General features: G+C 42.9%; 1 pseudogene; it reads right to left on the bottom strand.

The window, feature by feature from the left end:
- Nucleotides 1–2,554: 2,554 nt before the first annotated feature.
- On the bottom strand, nucleotides 2,555–3,679 carry LOC104867035 (annotated as a pseudogene).
- Between the last annotated feature and the right edge of the window lie 18,147 nt (nucleotides 3,680–21,826).

Genomic DNA, 21,826 nt, shown 5'->3' with positions numbered 1-21,826 from the left:
GTCTCTCCCCTTTTCTTAACAGCCATGTGGGCCTTGACAGAACAGTAAACATTTATTGAACTCTACTGTGTGCTATGTGGTACTTAGACAAATTTCTTTTCAGTACTGGGATTGAACCCAGGTCCTTGAACATAACAGGCGAGCACTCTACCACTGAGCTACATCCCCAGCCCACTGCTTAGATATTTTATAATCACATATATTCTCTCATGATCTTTAAAAATGATAGAAATGTTGATTAATTAAACAATCTTAGGTATAAGAGCTGAAGTTAAAGCCTTATGAGAGACTTAACAGTGAAAGCCTGTCCTATTCTCTTTACCATTACTTGCACCACCTTGGGCCTCTGGATCAGTAAATACTGGATTTCTAAAGGAAAATACCAGGCTAGGGGTGTAGTTTAGAGCTGGAGCTCTTTCCTTGCCTAACATGGCTGAGGCCTCAGGTTCGATTTCCAGCCCTGCCAAAGAAAAAGAAAAAAAAGAAAACATTTGGTTTCCCCTCTAGTTCCAAATGTTAGCAATTAAACAAGAACCAGCACGAAGAAGTGGCTGTTTGGAATTCTCCTTACAAGCCTGGAGGATGCTTAGTGTTCCTAGCCTGGCCCCAGAGAAGGGGAATATGCCTTAGTTTTGCCCAAGCCCAATGAGTGTGACTTCCAAGCCATATTTATCCCAGACAAAGCTTCTGTCTCCCTCTCCTTTGACCAATCCAGTGATGACCTTGTTTACGTGACTTCCTAGGGGAACAGTGCTAGCAGGGCCTGAGACAGCAATTCTCACAGCTCTCATGGGTGGAAATTCTGTTGGCGGTCCAGGGCGATCTTCATCAAGAAGAGAGATGGAGGTGTAAACTTCTGTAATGACTGCTGGCTATTAAGTGTGACCACTGTCTGAAATCAATAATCTTGGACTGGCTGGATCAGTCAACTGTAGATGTCACAAAGGATCCCTTGGGGAGGATACAGGGAGGCTAGGTGTGGGTCACACCACAACCCAGGCAGGTCATGCCCATTCCTGGAACATCCTTGCAGGATGGAATCATCAGATTCGTGCATTTCAGAAATTTAAATATATTTTCCCCTCTGATTTTGAAACAGTGCTTGCATATTGTTATTATTGAAAATCAGAAGATGTGAAAATATTTATAGAAGAAAATGAAAATCTTACTTTTTCCTCTACTACCTTGCTGATGACATTCTGTATAAATTCTTCCAGACCTTTTCTGTTTGTGTGCCCCTAGCCTCCCCGCCCAGTTGTTTTGAAAATAGTACTGTATTATGTGATTTTATTTTTTAAATTTTTTATAAAAGCATTGTTAAACTTTATTATTAATCCCCAGGACATTAGGAATTTCCAGATTTTTCAGTAGCATTTGTAGAGCCACTTTCAATAACAAATACAGTAGTTAGGAATATGCATCCCATTCAGAATGCATGATGTTGATCCTGAATCCTTTCTGGCTAAAAACAGGGCTGGCGCTGTGATGAGACACAAAATGAGAATCTACAAAAAAAAACAGTGTAACATATTTGTTGTTTTCCCAGAGGCTACATCCTCTTTTGCTGAAATACTTTATAAATGCATACTAAAAAGTAAGGCAACAAATCCAAACAGTCCAAGCTGTTTGCTCAGCTCTTTTCCTTATTAGATTTCCAATCCTGGTGATCAATTTCATGGTTGTATTGTTTAGGGTTTGTCTTTCTTATGCCATGTGGTGCAAAAGGATGTTTTTTTGACATTTCTAAAACATCTCTGGTATATATTTTCGATGACATATGCAATTCATACTGGTCAGGTACTGAAGCCTGTGATGTCCCAATGCCTATTTTCAAAGGACTCAAGACATTTATTTGGATTCACCATAAACTTTTGCATGAGTCCAAAATTCCCTTTCCTACCATGTTTATCACCTCTTCTCTTTTAGCTGCTAATTTTAAACCTAGAGGACTACCAGGACTACCTGGTTACTGGAAAGATGTTCACTCCAATAGACAAAGCTTTCATCAGGGACCCTTACAATTCATGGCCCTTTTCCATGTGGACATTTAACTCCCAAAGATGTGAAAGAGGAAACGATGTCAAATTACAGTCAAGTTATACAGAGGAAGAAGTTACATAAACTCATAAGGAAATGACAGTCTTTTTTCCCCCTTCCTTTCCTATAAATACATTTACCAGCTTAGCAGAAAGACAAGCTGAATTTAAGATTGTTCACATTTGAAAATTGCTACTGATAAATAAGGAACTCCTGATAATGGAATTTTAACATAGCAATTTCATTAACCAATCTTTGAAGACTGCTTTTCTGTTTGTTTTTAAGAGGGTTAAACGATGATGATTGCAAAGTTCTGAGAAGTCCATCTACTGTCCAAACTTTGGATTGAAGTCCTTATTTTTTTCTTTTGCTTAGAGGCAGGGTGTATTTAGTGCTGTTGTTATAATGAGACAAATGTGAAATGTGCTGTAAAGCTGCACAACACAGAAAACTGTTGCTCCCTCTTCTACTACATGAAGGTGTGACTCCATGGGTTAGTACTGGTGTCAGATTTTTGTTAAGTTGAAATTACCCCATCAAGTCTAAGACCTCTCTTTAGCTCCAGATCCTCCAATTTTTTTCCACAATTCTTCATGCTCTTTTTCTTTTTCTCATGCTGCCGATCTGATTTGTGTGCTGCTGTGTGTTCATCGAACATGGAGCTGTTCATCTCCATAAATGCCTTCACCACACTGTACACCAGTACCACAATAGCCGCAGTCCTGTAAAAGCTGGAAAACGTGATGGGAAGGCTGACATTGGAGTTTTCTCCTATCCAACTCATGATGTACTCATTATTCCACGCATAGAGTGCTCTTTCTGCCACCCGAAAATGGGGGCTGGATATACACTCGGCAATTTGTTTAAACAAAGGTTCTTGAATTGTAACGAATTGGGAAGCTTGAATCACATCCAGAATTTCTTCTAGCTCCTCAAGGAACGTGACCTCTTGTTGACTGCATGCTTTAGGCCAAATTTTCATTAACCCCCTGATGACTGTTTCTGTGAGTGAAGAAACTGTGCTACTCTACAATACGCCAGCTGGGCGTAGGAGAGTGCCATATGTAAAGAAACTGTGTTCTCCTTTCAGAGGTAAAGCAAAGCCGTTGATAATACTTCCTAATATTTCCAACAGTGCAGCTACACCATTGAAGTGTTCTGTTTCATAAACAAACTTTAGAAAAACATTGTTAATCTGTTTTCAGATAAATGCTCTAAGGCAGAGAAACTTGCCATAAATTCTGTGTAAAACTGTCCTTATGTAGTCCGTTTCCCGACGATCTTCACTGTTAAATGGCTCCAGAAGCTGCAATACGAATTTCTGATCTATGTATGTTTTGGCAATGCTGGGTTGGAATTCTTGGCTTTCCACAAATCATTTGAAAAATTCATATACAAGCTGTAGGTGTGGCCACGAAGCCTCAAGGGTAGGCTTGTCTTGTTCTGGATCAAATTCACTGCTGTCACTGGGAGGGAGAGTTCTGAATAGATTGCAAGATGCCATTCTAACTACTTCAGGGTAAGTCTGCTCTGTCCAACAGCCTCTGCTTATTGTAGCATAGCCCAACAGTCCACTAGGAGTGGAGCTCTTGTATTGTTTCATTTTAATATCAGATACGGTGTCCATGAAGTAAAAAATGACACAACACTGCTGCAGTTTCTTAGGAACAGTTCAGGCTGCTCTGAGGTTGGAACGTCATTCTGGAAGCTTTGTCTTGAAATCCAGCAGCCACAGAGGAGGGAAGTGGATTAAATACTTGGATTTATTGGAGTCAATACTCCGACCAGTAATCTCGTTGGAAGACCTCCAAAATGATATAGGTGGAAGTGATGTAACTCCCAAACCTGCTAGATATCCAAAATGCAAGTTCATGTCTTCTAAAATTGAAGAATAAATTCCAGGAACACCGGAGGTTAAGAGTAGGAAAAATTTATTGAGGGAAAGAAAGCTTCTATCTAAGAGAGACAGAAGGGGGACTGGAAAGTGGGTTGCCCCATGGTTTTATTTTTAATCACTTCCAGTGTAATATCTTTCCAAAAAAACATAGATTTGTATTAATTAAAATAACTGAAAATAACAACTTGAAGGAGGAGAAGTTTCTTTTGTCTCACTGTTTCAGGGGCTTCGGTCCATGGTTGGCTGGCTCCATCATTTCTGGGCTTGTGGCAGACTCAGGGGGTAGGGGACAGCTGTTTGCCTCACGGCAGCTGGGAAAGAGCCAGAGAGGAAGAGGACAGGGACAAGATGTAGTGCCGAGGAGCATCCACAGGACCTACCATGTTCAACTAGACCCCACCTCCTAAATTTCTGTCACCTGCCCATGAATACCATCAAATTGTGAATCATCAATGGAGTAACCCACTGATGAGCCCTGGTGACCCCATCAGTTCCAGGAAGCTCCACCTCTGACCACATGAGCCTTTGGGAGAATGTTTGAGATCCAAACCACACAAGATTGATGTTAGTTTTGGTGGTTGTATGTTACTCCGTTATGAAGATTCAAGTATAGAGATGCAATATTAAATATAGTCATTCCTTTCTTTTAAATTGTTTCTTATTTTCCACAATTATAAGCAAAGCTGCAAACAAATACCTTGGTACATTTTTGGTATTTCACTCTGGCGTCATTAATCAGACCCTGAACTTTTCCAAGACTTCAAGAGCTTTGATCTATGTGTACTTGCTGGGTAAATTATGGCTTGGGTATTCATTTGTTCATTCATTAATTCATTGAATAACAAGCCTATGCTCTGTGGCGATGCAAGGAAAGGAACAACCTCTCTGACCTCAGAATGTACACGTTCAGAAGCGGAAAGTAGATGTTAAATGAAATAAATGACAGTGAGCTGGAAGGTGGCAGATGTAAGAAGAAGAGACAGAAAGGGGACTTTGTTTTGTGATCACTCAGTATTTATTCTCTGTCCTCTGTCATCCTCAGGCTACTCAGTTGGCTTCATCAATATCTTTTAGGGCCGGGGATTTAGCTCAGTGGCACCATGCCTGCCTTGCAAGTGCAAGGTCCTGAGTTCAATCCCTGGTATCAAAAACAAAAAACAACATCTTTTGACTCCTGTGTTGTCCCATAAACCATGCCAGCTCTTGGGAAGAGGGGATGTGGAGTTGAGACCCTACAACCAACAAGCTCGCAATCATTTTCTTGCTTGTGACTCAGACATTTTGTGCATGTGTATATTTTGTCTTCACAGCTAGATTAGAAAGTCCTAGAGGGTAGGAACTCTTACTTTATACCTTTTTACATCACCTGGGCTTTAGCATAATGTTCTTGTGCAGAGTTAGTGAGGGATTTAGCAGTGGCACCATGCCTGCCTTGCAAGTGCAAGGTCCTGAGTTCAATCCCTGGTATCAAAAACAAAACAAAACATCTTTTGACTCCTGTGTTGTCCCATAAACCATGCCAGCTCTTGGGAAGAGGGGATGTGGAGTTGAGACCCTACAACCAACAAGCTCGCAATCATTTTCTTGCTTGTGACTCAGACATTTTGTGCATGTGTATATTTTGTCTTCACAGCTAGATTAGAAAGTCCTAGAGGGTAGGAACTCTTACTTTATACCTTTTTACATCACCTGGGCTTTAGCATAATGTTCTTGTGCAGAGTTAGTGTTTAATGAATGCTCAGTCTGTTCTTGTCAGATGGAATCGATGAAGGTGGTTTTGAGAGATGGCAAACTGAGTTCTCATAAGGTAGGTGCAGGACGAGTTAGTTCTACTTAATCTTTGTGTGGAAAAAAGTACTGATTAATACCCAAGGTTAAGGAGAAAGCTACCTATTTAACTCATGGTGTCAGCCTTTTAAAAAAGGCTTGCTCTAAATAATGTATCATCTAATTAGGTGTTGTAATATTAGTATAGTAATAAATGTAGCAGTTTTATGAATGTGTAAACCTGCCTGAATTAAATAATGCTATTTTTTAAAAATAGAAAAACAGACCATGAGGAGAAAGAAGCATGCTAGGTTTTCTCTGGCTCTGTGTGGCTCATGTGTAGGCCTTGCTTAACACATCGACTCTGCCAGAAGGGGGCGCCCTAGCACCCTTATGAGTTTAAGACCTTCCAGAACCACCCCACGATTCCAACTCTCCGGTTAATCCGATTTTGAACTACCTTTCTGGCTACCAAGCAGCGACTCACCTACTATTTTTTAAAAAGCTTTGCTATACAAACACACGTGACTCTTAAGAGTAGGAAGAAATGCTGGATAAGATGTTTAACAGCTATCACGACAGCAAGCTTAATATTGTCAGGAATTGTGTCCTGCCTGTTATATGTGTTATTTCTAACACCCAAAAACCACTTGCAAGAGGGGCACAATTGTCCCCACTCCTCAGAGAAGGACTTGGAGGCCGAGAGAGGTGAAGCCGCTCCCCTGAGGTCGCTGTGTAAGTGGTAGAGGCTGGGCTGCTTCTCAGCAGACTTTACTTCTCTACTTACTTTATTATTGTCATATTATTGTCACAGTTGAGGTCATTCTGGCAAAAGCATGACAGCTTGTGTGTGTGAGACTTGGGCACACTTGAGCTTTGTTTTGTTTGGTACAGAGTCTGGCTGAAGTTCAGGCTAGCCTTGAAGCTGGGATCCTCTTGCCTTCAGAGTGCAGGGATTCAGACAAGAGCCACGATACCCGGCTCTCCTTTTTTTCTTTATCTTTTTTTAAGTCTATTATTATTTTTTTTAAAGAGTAGTTTTCGGATCACAGCAGAATTGACAGGCATTCCCAGAGATTTCCCCCACACCCCCCCACCCCTCTAACACACAGCCTTTCTCATCCTCTTTACCTTTTGTTACTGCCGATGAACACAGTTAGCGTCTATCACCTAGTGCTCCCGCTCTACACTTCAGCTCTCTCTTGGTGTGGAATATTCTGTGGGTTTGGGCAAATACATAATGAGCTGCGCCGTTATAGTATCAGAGTAGTTCACTGCCCTAAAAATTTCTCTGTATTCTGCTGGTTCATGCCTCCCTCTGCCACTGGCTATATAGTTTCCCCTTTTCCAGGTCACACAGATGGAATCACACAGTATGTAGCCTTCTCTCATTGGCTACTTTCACTCAGTAATGTTATGGTTCCTCCCAACTTTTCAAGGCTCCTTTCTTTTTAGTGCCGAATGACAGCCGATCGTCTAGATGTACCACATTTACTTCCTTAAGGACTTGGATGCTCCCAAGCTTTTGCACTTATGAATGAAGTTGCTATAAACGTCCGGGTGTGGGTTTTGTGTGGATGAAAGTTTTCAACAAGGAGTGACAAGAGTATGTTTAGTTTTGTAAGCAAATGTTTTCCCAAGCGGCTGTACCATCTGCCTTCCCACTGCAATGAATGAGCATTCTTATTGCTCTCTGTGCTCACCAGCATTTGGTCACCGTTCTGTGATTGGCCATTCTAACACCTCCTTGTTATTTTCATTTACATTTCCCTCCTCACTATGACCTGCAGCATCCTGTTGTGTGCTTGTTCACCATTTGTGTATCTTCAGTGAGGAATCTGTTAAGGTCTTTGCCAAAAAGAACCAGGATGTTTGTTTTCTTATTGTTGAGGTTTAAGATTTCTTTGTATATTTTGGATAGCAGTGCTTTATCAGATACAGTTTTGCAAATATTTTCTTCCAGTCTGTGGTTTGTCTTTTCATTCTCTTGACAGCATCTTTTACAGAGCAGAAAATTTTATTTATCTTATTTTATTTTTTGGGTTACCAGGGATCGAACTCAGGTCCTTGAGCTTGCACAGCAGGTGCCAGAACCACTGAGCTAAATCCCTGGCTCAGAAAAATTTAATTTTAATGTAATCCAGTGTATCAATTTTTTCTTTTATGAACTGATTCTTTCATGTTGCAACTAACAAGTCATCACTAAACCCTCTGTCTTCTGTGTTATCTTCTAGGAGTTTTATAGCTTCGCATTTTATATTTAATTCTGTGTTGTATTTTGCATTAATTTTTGGGAAGGAAGGAAAATGTGTGTAGTTTTATTTTTTGCATGTGATATGGATGTTCAGTTGTTCCAGAACCATTTACTGAAAGGGCTGTCTTTGCTCCATGGTGTTGTCTTTATTTCTTTGTTAAATGTAGTTTACTTTATTTATGTGGTCTATTTCTTGGCTCTGTGTTTTATTCTATTAACAATGGTAGCTTTACAGTAAATCTTAAAGCCAGGTAGTGATGGTCCTGTGACTTTGTTCTTATCCTTCAACATTGCTGGCTATTCTGGGGCTTTTTTTGTTTTTCCATAGAGAATTTAGATTTACTTTTGTCATTATCTACAAAATAGACTTTTGCAGGTTTTTTCTTTGCAATTGTGTGAATGGTGAATCAAACCCAGGGCCTTATGCATGCTAGATATAAACCATAACAGTGAATGTTATTTACTATGTAGCCAAGGCTGACCTCAAACTCTTGGTGATCCTCCTCAGCCTCCTGAGTGCTGGGATTATAAGTGTGCATTTTCACACATGACAGCATCCATTTACTTTTAATCTATTATTGCCTTATTGCCTTTATGTTTACTATATAGAAACATACAGCTGGCCACTTTTTTTTTTTCCCCACCAGTGATCAAACTCAGAATCTTGTGCTTTTGAGGTAGGTGGTGGAACCACTGAGCTAAATCCCAGGCCTGGCACTTTGTTTTTTGATCCATTCTAAAAGTCTCTGAATTGATACATTTATAATATTAATGTTTAAAGTGATTACTGATATGTTTGAATCATCATCTGTGATATTTATTATTGTTTTTGTTAGTAGCACTTCTTTTTGTCCCTTTTTTTGTCTTTACTATTTCTGCCTTTTGGGGTTTTAACTGAGCTTTTTATATGACTCTATCTTCTCTTCTCTCTTAGTATATTAGTTATACTTTTAAAAAAAATTTAAGCGGTTGCCACAGAGTTTGCAACACACATTTACAAATAACCCAAACCCACCTTCAAATAACAATATACCACTTTACAAACAGTATGAGTACTTTATCATGGCAAAACACTTCTCTCTCCTCGCATCCTTTGTATCATTTCAGTTATTCATTTCACGTATGTATAAGCATACGATATACACATTAGTGTGCATCATTTTATGCACGTTTTGCTATTAATATTTTGAATAAACTTATATGTTAGGTCAGTTAAGAATAAGAAAAGTAAAAGTCCTCAGTTTACTTTATTTCTTCTGCTGTGCTTTTCCTTTCTTCGTAGAGATCTGAGTTCTGACCCATGTCAGTATTTTCTTTCTTTCCCAAGAACCTCCTTAACGTTTATTGGAAGGCAAGTCTTTGCCACTCCTTCAATTTTTGTTTGTTTGAGAAATGATTTCTCTTTCTCTTTTGCAGGATACATTCACAGGTTACAGAATTCTAGTTTGGTGAGATTTCTGTCTTGACATTTAAATATTTCATACCACTCTCTTCTTGTTTATATGGGTTTTTAAAAGTTGGGTGTAATTCTTATCTTTGTTTCTCTCTAGGTTGTTGTTTTCTCCCTCTGCCTTCTTTGAGGATATTTTTCTTTATCTTTGATTTTTCTGTAGCTTGAAAATATGCTTAGGTGTAGATTTTTGTTGTTTTCTTTTCTTTTTCCGTTTATCCTGCTCAATGTCCTCTGAGTTTTCTGGGTCTGTGATTTTGTATCTGACATTAATTTAGGGGGAATTCTCAGTCATGATTGTCAAAACATTTCCTTTGTTCCTTTCTCTTTATTTTCTTTCTGATAATACCATCATTATATGTTGTATGCCTTTTCTAGATGTCTCTTATTTCTTGGCTATTCTGTTCTGTTTTCTCCCCTCTCCACCTCCCAGTCTTTGTTTTCTTTACATTTAAGTTTTGGAGTTTTCTCCTGAGAGACCCTTAAGCTCAGAGTTTCTTCCCTTAGCTGAGCCAGGTCTACCAGAAAGCCCATCAAGCTGGGTGCAGTGGCACGCACCTGTCATTACAGTCACCCATGAGGTTAAGGCAAGAGGACCACATTTGAGGTTAGTTTTGGCAATTTAGCAAACCTTAGCTCAAAAATAAAATTAAAAAGGGCTGGAAAGGTAGCTCGGCCATAGTGGTAGAGCTCTTCTGGGTTTGATTCCCAGTACTGAAAACAAACAGAAAAAGCCCCATCAAAGGCCTTCTTCATGTCTGTTACCATGTTTTGGATCTCTTGCGTTTCTTTGTGGTTGTCTGTCTATTAGAGCCTTAGCCTGTTAATCAGAGCTGTTTTGTTAAACAGAGCATCACTGGCGTGTCTGGTTCTGAGGGTTACTCTGTCCCTGCAGACTGTGTGGTTTGCCTTGTGGTTTCTCGTACAAGTTTTTCCTTACAGCAGGATGTGACGTAGTGGGTAAGAGGTACTGATGGAAGTGGACCTTTAGTAACAAGGTGGTGAGGTGTGAGGGGAGACGAAGCATACTGTAGTCCCAAGAGTGGCCTCTGCCTGCTGGTGGGCTCACGCCTTGGAGAGCCTTATTTCCCTCCTCTTCACTGTGACAGGGCGGCTTAGAGGGGGCTGGAGTGAGGATTCCCCAGGTCAGCTGGGTTCTGATACAATCCCAGTGGGTTACACTCTGGTTAATTCTCCCGAGAGGAGACCCTGTTAAGAAGAGAGCACTCTGGCGTGTTTCAAATGGGTTCCCTCCTCCTCCCCCCGACAGAACACAAGGGGCTTTTTCTCCATATTTACTATGGGGGCCTGGTTGAACCCATGCAGGTAAGACTCACAAAACCATGGGGACTTTTCTATGTCTAGATCCTCCTAGAGTTTTAAATTCTCAGACTTGTACACACTGCCTCCAGCAGTTTGTCATTACAGTTCTTGTTACACTAGCAGTGGTTCCTGCAGAGGTTTGTACTTGGCAGGTTTCTGACTCAGTGAATTGTTAAGTCCCTGTCCACCTGTCTCTCTACTCTGGGCAGTAGTTGCTCTGTGCCTGCTTCTCTTGTGTAGGTAAGAACTGTTGATTTTTTAATATGCTTGGCTTTTTAACTTGTTATTAGGGTAGAGCAACAACTTAGACACTGAATCAGAAACTAGAACAGTGGTACAGTTGAAAAATGGTATTTTCTTCAAAATCAATGCTCAGCCCTTCCTGCCCGCCTCCCATTTGCCATGGGTCCTCCCAACAAAGAACCTGCATTCAGGCTTACAAGGTTGCTGTAGGACATGTGGCCTCTCCCCAGGCCCTCTGAATTGCCCAAGATGGTGCAGGCCTCCTGCTCCCCAGGCAGGTGCTGGCTGCCCACAGGATGGGGCACAGCCTTTTGACCCAATTAGTTGTCACCTGAGCTGAGCCTCCCCCAACTTTTTTTTGGTACTGGGAATCGAACTCGGGTCCTTGCACGTTCGAGGCAGGTATCAGAACCACTGAGCTAAATCCCTGGCCCTGAGCCTTTCTTTTTAATTGATGTTTTACTGGTATAACTCTGAGTGAGCCCCTGAGAAGGAAAACATAGTTTTCAAGCTCCCATCTACAGTATGATAGGAAAACCTTAGTGCAAACAACCTTTCCCCAGCATCCACCACATTTCCTTGGGCCCAGTAAGTGTATGATGATTTTCAAGTGAATAAATGACATTTTTAACAGTAGTGTCTCATTAACTGTCAAAGTCTTTCCCACATAAGGTAAAGATAAGTTTCAGAGCAGCTACAGGTGAGCTAACTTGGAAAACTATGAAGCCAAAAATACTGAGTCAAATCAACCATGGCTAACTATGTTGACCCTGAACCCAAATAGGGGGAGAATTCCTTTTTTAAAAAATCATTAAAAAGAGTTATTCTCTTTGGTATAGAAACTTCTGCCATTCTCCTGAAACATACTGTAGCACCAGGGAGAAGTCGACTCTTTGTTTAGTTTGGTATTTCTGTCATTCTACCATCAGGAAAAAAAATGCAGATCTTAAGAATTACCTAAATAATACATACATAAGTATGAAGAAGGACTAAATGCCACTAAGAATTCCACTCTCCAGAAATAATCACATCTAACACTTAGTCCTTCCAGCATGTGTGTAAAATACATATGATTTTCAGCAATAGGAATATAGTGCAGTTTTATATTGTACTTTTTCCATTTAATGGTGTATATTTTTTCTTATGTCACTAAACATCTTTAAACTCCTGATATTTAGTGGATGTAGAGTATTCTGTTGCCTGGGTGTTACAAAATCTGTTATGGACGTCTCTCAAGGTCTCTATTTTTTGACTATGGAGATGATTTCCTATTGAGTATCACTGTATGTGGTTCTCTATATATTTATTTTTTCCCTTCATTTTTAAACTCCAGATCTGGCCATTTCTGGGCACTAATTTTCAAGCAGTTAAATTATGGCCCCTCAGAAGGGACGCCAAAGGTTTGGATACATGTCATCTGAAAAACTTCCTTTAAAATACATTTCCTTTCTCCTTTTTGCGTACCGAGGATCAAATCCAGGGCCCTGTGCATGCTGAGCAAATGCTCTACCACTGAGACATATCCTCAGCTAGAATTTCCATTTTTGAAATTTGTTTTTCATCAAGATAGTTAACAATAACAAACTTATATGAGAAAGCGTAGGATTTTGTCTTTCTAAAGGAGGAATGAGTTGAAAAGATGCATTTATTCTGAAGAATTTATCAGGCGCCTAACTGTATGTGAAGCTTTGGACGAGCCCTGGGGACCAAGCTGTAAGCATGACAGGTTGAGAATCACTTAGTAAGTTTTGCATATAACATTTAAAAACCCCCTCATTTCTCCCCTGTTTCATCCATTTTATTTAGAGTGCGTCACACTGTGCTGAGATTGGGGGTCACATATGCCTTGCACAGTAGATGTTCATGATAGCAACTGCCTTCCACTCCTATTCCCTTGAACCAAAATTTTCATTCACTCAGTGGCTGTGCTGAGTGGCAGAACGCACCCTGAGACCCATTGTGCACTGAGAAGCTGCTGGCCAGAGTAATCTGTGAGCCCAGAATCTTGGCATCGGTTACCATGACTGTCTCTAAGCTAAAACCAGTATGACTTGACTTGAAGGCTCAGCCATTGATAGACTTTGAAGTTCAGTCCTGACTTATGAACCTGGGTTCGTAGGCCTTATGTGGAATGTCCTCTCTGAAATCTTAACGGAGATTTTGGGGGCAACGTACCCTTTGCATTTTGTATCACTATTAACACCTTTATACCACTAAACCTGAGCCGCTGCTGTTCAACCCCCAAGAATCACTTCTTGTTCTGTGAACAACTACTCATGTCCTTGAGAAAGCTTTGGCCATTGGGAGAGGGTGTAAATGTGGCTGGTAGAACAGCAGGGTGGAGTGATGCACTCCATCTTTGTGTGGTAGCTCAACTCTTCTTTCTTGGAGACAAATACCGATTAGGGAGCAAAGTTTTTAATCGTGATTTTCTTCTTCTTTTATGTAAGCATTAAAACCACTCATTTTCTCAGAAGGAAGCTTGTTTGTCTTGCACACTCCTGTGAGTCTGCTGCTAATCCCGTTGCACAGCCAGGTGGCTTTGTAGAAGCTCACAGAGCAGCTCAGGATCCTTCTGTGGAAGTTCTAGGCGGTCCTGATGACCCATAATTCCTTGAAGGAATTGTTTTCAAAAACTGAAATTTTAAATAATCATCTTCTGGCCTTCATGAAGTAAAACCAATACCTGTATTTGGAGAAGCTGGCAGAACTCAGAGCTGGGTTATAGGTAAGGAATAATATCAATACTATTTTTCATCTTCTGTACCATCCTTGGTTTCTTTTCTTAGCATTTTTTTCTCTTTCTCTTGGGCATTGAAAATGTTTAAATACTCTTTTTGGTAGCCTGTTACATTACAATACTTCTTAAAGAAAATCTAGCCTAACATGAAAAAAGTTATTAGCTAAGTTTCTTTTATCCACATTAGAGAGTTTTGGAACATTGATCTCTGACCACCTCTGATAGATCATAGCCACCTTATAACTCTCCAAGGATGGATTTACTGCGAGTCAAATACATGATATATTGTGCACTTCAAGAGCAAGGCCGGGCTCACACTTAGCTGTAATGGAAAGTGAGGTAGGGGGATTTATATAGCTAATGAAAAGGAGCAAACTCTCAAATCCAAACCCATAAATTAGCTTTTAGAGATCTGATTGCTAAGAGAGTTGCAAATCAAAGCAATCTGAGGTGAGAGTTCATTTTTCCTGAATCAGGTGAGCCCAGCTAACTCATTAAAATGTGAAAGCTTTCACTCTATATTAATTTCTCTTACAATAAAAATATAAATGTATTCTAAATTATATGACTTTATAAATCTGATTTACGAAAATCTGTCAAACTTTAGACTCAGATTAGTGGCAGATATAGCTTGAGATGGAAAATAGGATTGTTTAGCTAATAAACTCTGGAGTGTCTCAGATATACTGTATAATCTAAAATTTGTGTATTTTGATAATATTATCAAAAAAGGTATGTGGAAAATATTAGATCCCAATCAAGTGCAGGAATTCAAATTCTCTGATGTTATCCACATAGGCCACAGTGAGTTAGTTTCCCCTAAGACTCTGCTGAAATATTTTTCTGAATTAATAGCTCGTTAACATGTCCTTGCGTTGCTCCTTTTATTATAGTTCTGGGCCTTTTGGAGGATGTAAAATTGGTTTTTAATCACATCAGCAGCAAAAATCATACTGACATTTTTTCCCCTCATTTCTCTAAAACATTCCTTTGCCTCTGGTACCTTCATATCCTGGGAGGCGTCTGAGGACAAGCCCTGGGCTGCTGGCCTTGGTGCCCAATTCCTGGCTCAGTGCATGGCCCAAGCAGGCTCCTTGACCTGGGATCCCCCAATTGGTGTGGGACCCCACACATCCGGCCCTGGTCTGAGGAAAGCCACGGAGTGGGTCACCTCCCTGTCTGAAGGGTTTGAAACTGTAGGGACAGTTATGGAATTTGCATGTTTCAGGTCTCAGACCACAGACTCCCCCGCCTCATTTGTAGAGATGTAGAGATTCACAGGCAGAAAAACTGAATAGGCAAAAACAGAGAACACAGGAGAGATTTCTGGAGAGCCTCTAAATTTCTTTGTTGCAGGGAGGAAATGTAACCCTGACCATGCAGTGAAGTCTTCAGCTGGTCTCCTTCAAGGATGAACGATTCTCTGCCGGAGGGAAGAAGGGTGACTAGGGGGAGCTAACAGCCTCCTATTATCAGCTGTAAACTTAATGTTATATTTGTTTCTATAAATATTTGACACGTGAGTAGTTGCAGGGAATAATGATCAGGCCCAAATTACTCATCTGTTACTCTGTAAGAGGAAAATCCAGCATTGGCTGACACCGTCAGCTTGAATCGAGTCTGTGGTACGATTGCCAGGTGGATGGACCATCAGTAGCTGCAGCAAAAGGTTCAAGGCAGGGGCTGAGGATGGAGCTCAGTGGTAGAACGGTTGCCTAGCAAGCATGAAGGTCCTGAGTTTGATCCCCAGCACTACCCCCCCAAAACAAAACCCCCAAAAATGTTCAAGGCAACCTGTTTGGGGTGAGAAAAATCCTCTTGTGTTTGCCTATTTGCCCGGAGGCACTACACCCCTGGAATTAATGCTCAGAGCAGTTTGATGCCTGCACCCACAGCTCCAAAACCACCCTCTTCCCTCCGCTGGGCCTTTCCAGCTCCTCTTTGCACTGCAGTGGTACCCAGGGACCACTGGCTGTGTGGGGTGCACCAGAGCCTTTTACCAGTGTGCTCTGGACCGCTCTGCTTCTTTTTGCCTGTCTTTCAATCTGCTTTATGAGTAATTCCGTGCTCAGGACAGACTTGGATTTGAAGCTCTAAGACATGTTGGAAAAGGGAATGAATCTCTCTGCAGCTCAGTGGCCTTGTCTCTATATTGCAGGGTGAACAGCCAGCTAGAGTTTGCCTGGGATACAGGAGTCTAGTGCTAAAACCAGGACAGTCCCAAACAAACCGGGAAACTAGTACCTTATTTCTTGTGAGGATGAAATGAAATAGTTGTAGAGCTCTGATAGGGGGTAAGTAGTCACACCAGAGGTGAATTCAAAGTGTTTGTGAAATAAATATTTGTGGAACACCTTGAAGTGCGCTGTATGTGTCGGGGAGGCTGCAAACAAACAAAATCTATGAACTTTTCTTGCCTTTGAAGTATTCCCAGTCCATTTGGGGATGCAACAGTAATACAAATGGAAACACTTATATTTTTTAGCTCTCTTTTCTTCAAAAAAAAAAGAGGAATAGGTAGAAGCTCAGAATAAATAATTCTGGCACATGAACCTGAGAGTTGAAAGACAGCAACCACATAATTAAGGGGGACAGTGGTGGACTAATTATACCAGAAACCCAAGGCTAAGCAAAGTTACTCCAATTGAACACGAAACAGCAGAGAACAGAGCAAGAATAACAAAAGGCAGACTAAAATGAAACAGTAAATTATACTGTGTCAGCCCCACTCTGTGTAAGGTACAGCTGTAGACGTTCAAGGTAGAGTTTGGTGACGTTTTCCCCCCAACGGGCTACCAGACTGTGGGTGGGTCCCCCACTTGAGACCTCAGTTTCTTAGTCTAGGAAACAAGGACACTTCTTGTGGAATCAGCTGTTGTTCTAGGAGTCTCACACAGAGACTCAGGATACTGAGGCTTTTCCCAGGAAGCAGCTTTATTCCTGCAGCACTGACTCAGTGGGTGCACATCCAAAGACTGACCCCTGAATACAGCGGGGTTTTACCTTTTATACAAGATTTGGTTTTTTTGTCTCCCTTATATGGTAACATGGCAACATACCACAGCCTGATTGGGTATAGCTTGTGTCACAGAACTACAGATGTGTACATAGGAACTGATTGTGCCATGTTGCCTTTTTTTTGTCCTGGAAGGTCTTCACCGTATTCTTTTTTTTTGGGTACCAGGGATCGAACTTGGGCCCTTACACTTGGCGAGGCAGGCAGTGGAACCACTGAGCCAAATCCCCGGCCCCTCTCACCATATTCTTTTTGGGAGGGACTGTACTTTGATGCTTAGATCCTTTTTTGCTTTTTCAGGGTCAAATAGTATCATCTCAAGGGATTATATATTTATAACATTATTATATGTGTGGCTGTGTTTTGTTTTGTTTTGTTTTTGGACCAAAGCCTCAGTGAGGCTGGGGACAGATTTTTATAACTGGTAGGATTAGGCAGCATAGGGTTAGACAAGTTTTTAAAATGAAGAGTATAATACTTGTGAGGGTTTTGAATCCCCTGAGAGTTGAAAACCATCTTTTTAACAACTCCCTGGGGTGCCAGCCTTTCCAGGATCTGGACTGGGTCATGAGCAATCTTTGTCCCTTGAGTTGTTCTATTTTCCATGACTTTCCCCCCATTATCTGTCTGTAATCAGCAGTTGCTCAGGTTAAATGTTTCACAAACTCTTCCCTCAGAAGGGAGCAAGTGATCTAGGGCCAAGTGATTTTGATAAGATAGCATTGTGCCTTTTGGTTTGCTGCTTGACTAGTAAATTGAGAGGTTTGGCAGTTTCATTGGTTACAATTTCTGCAGCTACTTGCAGTCTGATTATACGGTTTTGCATACACATGGGGGTGTGGTAACCCCAAGGCCCCTCCTGGGTGGCAGGGCCATAATATTGGATTATATGCTCAGGAGCCGTTCATCATCTTTCCAATGGCCAATTTGTACAGCACGTCGTCTTCTTGAGTCTCTCTCTGTCCCGTGTACTTGGACTCCCAAATGTTTCCCTCTGGCGAGGGGGAGCAGGAAGAAAGATGGACGAACAGTTCCCAGCACACCTGACCCTGACCAGCCTGGGGGGAGTACTGTAGGCTGTCCTTCCACAAATCCGGTACTGACCACCCGGGGCCCACCATTCCATGGCTGTTCTGACATCGTCTCAAGCCTCTTGGAGATGGGAGAAGTTAGACAAAGAGTGGGGATCTGGCCCAAGGTGGTCTGGGGAGCCCCACCATTGGGTGTCCTGGATAACTGAGTTGTAAAATCTTTGGCTGAGGCTTGTTAGGCTTCCAACAGAGATGTTGAACCTTCTTCCTCATGGGCGAGGCAGTTTTTCTCAATAATTGAGGTTTTGAGGAGCCAAACTCCAATAGTAGGACTGGGGTATCTGGTTCCTTTATAAGATTTGGGGGTATCTAATTCCCTAGCTTCCCAGGGCCATTGATCTCTCATATTGGTTCTCCTGCATACATAGCAACAAGAGATCTTTAGAGTCTGGGCTATAGTTTTTGCTAGGGTTAGTAACAAATTTCTTACTGTGGCTGAGATGGGAGGTGGGCCATTTTTTAATTTCCTCATAAAGAGAATGAAATACCTAATAAGACGTGGCTATATGGGTGGTGGTGACCCTTTAAAAATACAGTGGGGCCCCAGGGTCTGCACCTTGCCCCTGGATGAGTACACCAACTTTGCAGCCCTTTTTCTATTTGGGATCTTCCAAGTTAAGGGTAGTAAAGCTAATGGGGTGGCAGATTCCTGATTTACAGCCAGGGTTGGCCAAGCCCTTTTGAAGAAGTGCTGTTTTGTCCTTTTCCTTTTAGGATGCTCAAGGGTTGCAGCTCTAATAGGGGCAATAAAACCAGTCTTTGGCATCACATCCAGAATGAACCAAAGACTCCTCACATATAGACTTATCATTAAACATGTATTTCCATTCCCATTGTACCACCCAGCCTGCCATGGCTCACTGTAAGATGACCAGGTATTGCCCGTGGCCCTACACACATCAAAGAGTACCAACACTGGCCATTTGGGATTAGTAATCTCAGTTCAGCTGACCAGGTCCCCGCTTCCTCGAAGTGTCAGACTTCTAACCATTCCTCACTAGGGGAGTATTGTGGGTCCAAAAAGTATATTGACTCCCCTGTTGGCGGATAGAATAGGCTGTTTTATTATGTGTGCAGGTTCTCTTGGCACAAGGAGTGAGCATGGTAAAGCCAGGCAACTCCCTGGCCTGAGCTGGTTATGGGAATGCATGGGTCGCATGATGGGGAGTTCTGGTCTACCAATGGGTCACCCCTAGCGAAAATAGCCAGTACCAACTAAACATCCTACCCACAAAAGAAAGGTGAGGACTAGCAGGTGCCTTTCACCACATTTCCAGTGGGCCAGGTGGTCTCTGCAAGGGTTACAGTGAAAATCACAGCTGGGGAATCCAAGTACAGTTAATACAAGGGATGGCAGTGCACACCAGATGGGCCAACCACAAAAAGGCATGCAGTTTGTTCAAATCACCAGTTGGTGGCGACCTCAGGCTTCTGCTGTGTCAGCCTGGTGGTCAGGCTGGTGGAAGGCTGGTCAGCCTTCAAGTGCTTAGAGCAGGGCTGCCTCCTCTCTGGGGTTGTGGCTGGCTTCTGGTTCGTCAGCTTATGAGGAGCTCACAGGTTGGGTATGCACTCCCAGTTTCGTGACACCGGCTTCACTTTGCTGTGATGAATCCAGGGGCCGATCTCAGCCACCTCTACTGCAGTGGAGGCAGATAAGATTAATGGCGAATGGCCCTCTCTGGAGGGGTTTCAGAGGCTGCATTTTTCTACCCACACAACATCCCCAGGCTTAAAAGAGTGAGCGTCTGTGGTCAGACTCTTGCAAAATCATTTCTTAACGCATTGGTGTAGAGTGGTTAAAGTTGAGTCTCACGCTTGCATCTGTTGCCTCAGGGTGAGATTTCCAAGCTTCCCCACCCAGCCTGAGAAAGTGCACGTGCAGACCAACAAACACTTGTAGCTTGGCGAATCTTGGTGACATCCTCAACCACATTTTCAAACGGGGCTCCTCTAACACTCTGCACCCTGGGAGCGGCCTGGGGTCCTTGCCATGGGGTGTTTGTTGTGGGCACACATTTCACATTGTTCACACACTACTCGGGCCACACTGGAGAGCCCAGAGACATCGAAATGCCAACCTACAGTGGCCTCTGGAGCTGTCTGGCCCATGTGGGTGTCCTGATGAAACTTTCTAACAAAAAGATGGAGCCAGGGCCTCAGGGATTGCTACTTGGCCATCTTTAAATTTCCACCATCCGCCTGGGAGGTAGATTTCATTTTCAGTCTTAAATCAGGTACTCTCATGTTGTAACTGGGGTCCCATTCTGCCGGAGGACGAGGGAACAGTTTGGCAGTTAAAGCCGCTAATTTTGCTGTCCTTTTGGAGGCTGAAAGCTTTGCTTCTTGGTCTGCCTTATGGTTTCCCTGTGAGCCCTGGTGTCTCCTGTTCAATGTCCCTGACAATGGGTGACTGTCACCCTTTTAGGAGCCTGTCTATAGCATCTAAGAGTTCGAGGATTTCCTTTTCTTCCTGAGTTTTTTAGACCTTTCTCTTTATACATAATGGGTAGTGAAGGCAGACTTAGAGTCTGTGTATATATTAACATGCATCCTTGCTGCCAGTTACAGGGCTCAGGTTATTGTGATGACCCCTGCCTTCTATGCTGAGGTCCCCTGTTTATCTCAATCACAGAATTCAGGGTCACCTTGGAGTACCCTGCAAAGTGTTCTCCCTCTCTTACAAAACTGTGAAATACTTGGCAGAGGGGTCCTTGAGGGGCAGTTCCCTAAGTTCAGAGGGCTGGAGAACACCTCATGCATGATCTCACTGCAGTCATGATCTGCCTGGTCTGGCCGGAGCAGTGGGCTTGCTGGGTACTGATGTTAATGGAGTACAAGGACGGTACCGGCTAACTAACACCCCGATGTTCAGCTATCGGGATGTTATGTGAGAACTAGAAGTGGTGTGGACCCTGAACCCAGCTTCTTGATTTCTTCCTCTCAGGTCATTTTGTGCGTTTGGGTCCTACTGGGGGTCCTTCCCTAGGAAATGACCTCGGGCATATGTCTGGATGTCCAGCGTTGCAGCCAGGGCACAATCCTCTAATGGCTTCAGCACTGCTTGGGTGATTCAGTGGCACCCTTCTGTGTTGAGCAGGGTCAGGAGGAGCTTCCAGGAGTCATTCCATGAGTCACTGGGTCTGGGTAATGGACTGCTCCAAGGCAGTCACTGCCTCGGGTTTCTTGGTCTATGAAGATGCAAGGTTCTTCCAGTTAAGGAGGTCAGAGGTGGCGAAGGGCTGATGGACTCACGTTGTTCACCTCCCTGGATCTGGCCCTGCTGATGGTAGTGAAGGGATTCTCAGTAGCTCCAAGAGGTACCTTCATGGCACCTTGACATTGTCCGAGGGCCAGGCTGCTGGAGGGGTCCTCCTGACAGGCGCCCACAGGTGAATGGGGAGTCAGAATGGGTGACTCAGGGGAGGCCACCATCGGTGGGGTCTCCAGGGGGGCCTCAGAAAACCCTGGGGAAGAGGCCACCTCGAGGGGCTGGTCAGCTCTGGAAGGGTCTCTGCTGGGGAGGCTGCGGGTGGTGGTGGCAGTGGTGGATACAGTGGAGCACATGCAGGTGGGGTCTCTTCTGACTCCCCAGACAGAATCAGTGTGTGTGATTTGGGCTGACATGTGGAGGTAGTTGTTACCAGTGCCATCGTCACCCTGCAGTTCTCCCCAGTACAGGCTTTCAGTCAAGGTGGCCAGGACAGGACCGCGTCTTGCCAACTGACCTTGATCCCCCACACTTGACTGTTTAGTGTCCCTGAACACTCGGCTAACTAGGTCCTTATCAAGTGAGCCCTCAGAGGACCAGCTCACTCCAAGTGATGGCCAATCGACTGCACAGAATGTTAGAGGAAATATGAGGTCGCCATGGAACCACAGATGGGGACTCAACACCGTCTTCGGACCTTTGGTCAGGTTGAAACCTTTCCACTGCCCATGCAGCGTCACATGCAGTCACACGGGGACTCCAACCCAATGCCCAGGGCCAGTGCCTTAGAGTTGCAGCTT

The sequence above is a fragment of the Fukomys damarensis genome, unplaced genomic scaffold (genome assembly GCF_012274545.1).
Source record: "Fukomys damarensis isolate Sample0158 unplaced genomic scaffold, DMR_v1.0_HiC HiC_scaffold_33, whole genome shotgun sequence".
Classification (NCBI taxonomy): domain Eukaryota; kingdom Metazoa; phylum Chordata; class Mammalia; order Rodentia; family Bathyergidae; genus Fukomys; species Fukomys damarensis.
Note: the sequence above shows the minus strand (reverse complement) of the source record. Positions and strands in the feature narration are given on the sequence as shown.